The sequence below is a fragment of the Myotis lucifugus genome, unplaced genomic scaffold, assembly GCF_000147115.1.
Source record: "Myotis lucifugus unplaced genomic scaffold, Myoluc2.0 scaffold_930, whole genome shotgun sequence".
Classification (NCBI taxonomy): Eukaryota; Metazoa; Chordata; class Mammalia; order Chiroptera; family Vespertilionidae; genus Myotis; species Myotis lucifugus.
Genome location: NW_005871978.1, coordinates 91,196 through 92,777, shown reverse-complemented (window position 1 = coordinate 92,777; position 1,582 = coordinate 91,196).

Sequence of the window (1,582 nt, the reverse complement as noted above, 5' to 3'; positions counted from 1 at the left end):
CATCGGAGAGGGCTCAGGAGGGATTCACATAGGGGTTCAGGCCTTTCCGACCCTCTCTCGGGAGATGTTTCTCACTTCGGATCCTGGGGCCTTCCACTCACCTTTAAGTTCCTCCCGTGTCACAGGGACCGAACAGAGGAGCGCTCCACAGCTTTTCTTCCCAAGAATGAGCCGTTTTCTAAAGGGCATAGAGCACCATGTCCCAAAATGAGCTCACAGATGAAAAGGCAAATCAGTCCAGGCAGGTTCACCAGGATTGCTCTTGGCTTTGTTGTTGTTTTCATGAGAAAAGAAGTTTAACATCTTAAACCATTTAAATCCATATGACAGGTTAGAAGTGGTCGAAAGTGAAACCCGGGAAGAAGAAATGAGGAAGTGAAACAGTCCTTGCAACATAAGCACTAGAGGAGCTGTGACAGCGACTGCCGTGGAGCGTGTGGTATGAGCCAGGACCATACAGCACCTGCAGGTGAGTGTGTTTGGGAGCCTCGCTGATGACGAAGGTGGAGTTGCCATGGGGGTGGGGAGCAAGGCAGCATCAATTCTGTTGATGTCGGCAACTGAACGAGATGTGTCATCTCCAAGGGGAAGCGAGACTGACCCCTCTCCTGCTCCACTGCTCCCTTCGGACTCTCTCAGCCCCAGCTAATGACCCCCCAGCAGAAGGGACCCCCTCACTTTCACCTCTACATCTAGAAACCTCCCTCCTTTTGTACTTCCCTCTACCATGACATAACCCCCTGGAGGTGCAGAGCCCCCAGCACCTTACTCGTATTTGTGCCCCCTGTGCCTTGGATCAAGTCTCCACATAGTAGGTGCTCAATTAATATTGGTCAAGAACTGAACCAATAAAGATACGGGGAAGTACTTTGTGTTCAAAGTACTTGTTTCTCTGCAGAAGAGGGAGATTAGAGAAGGGTGGGGCAGGGGGTACTGAGAGACAGACTATAAACTTTCCCATGAGATACCTCTGTATTATGTGACTTGTTTCATTAGCAAATACTTCCTGAATCTTTGAACATGAATCAAGTCACTGCAGAAGGAGAGGCTTCCAGGTGGACAATGACAGGGAGAGGCAGGTCCAGGCTGCCAGGGCCACGTCCATGTGGGCAGCTCCTTCCCCCCATGGCTGCTCTTCTCCACCCTCCCTCCTCCGGGTCTTCTCCAGCAGGGCCCTGCCCCCACCCTCTCTCTGGGCTCCATCCCTCCAGGGCCAGTGCCCTCCCTGCCGAGATCAACAAATGTGCTTCTCTGAGCCCCATTCCTGAGGCTCCTGGCCTGGGCTTCCTGCATCGCCCGGGTTCTGTCCTGCATGGGTTGCCACACCTGCTGGTCTCGCCTTTCGCAGAAGCTCCTGGGCCTGCAGTACTTCCCGGTCACTGCCACACCGAAGTGTGTTCTCCTTTGGAAATTCTGTACCCGGGTGTCAGGGCAGCCCTTGGGTGCGCTCAACCTTTTCGGGATGTCACCTGAGATGACCCTGAAAGGACGCCCAAATGGGACTCAAATGGGTTCACAAAACACACAGAGAGAATATGCTGATTTTCAGATCTTTACGGACCAAAAGACAGGTACCCCTGCA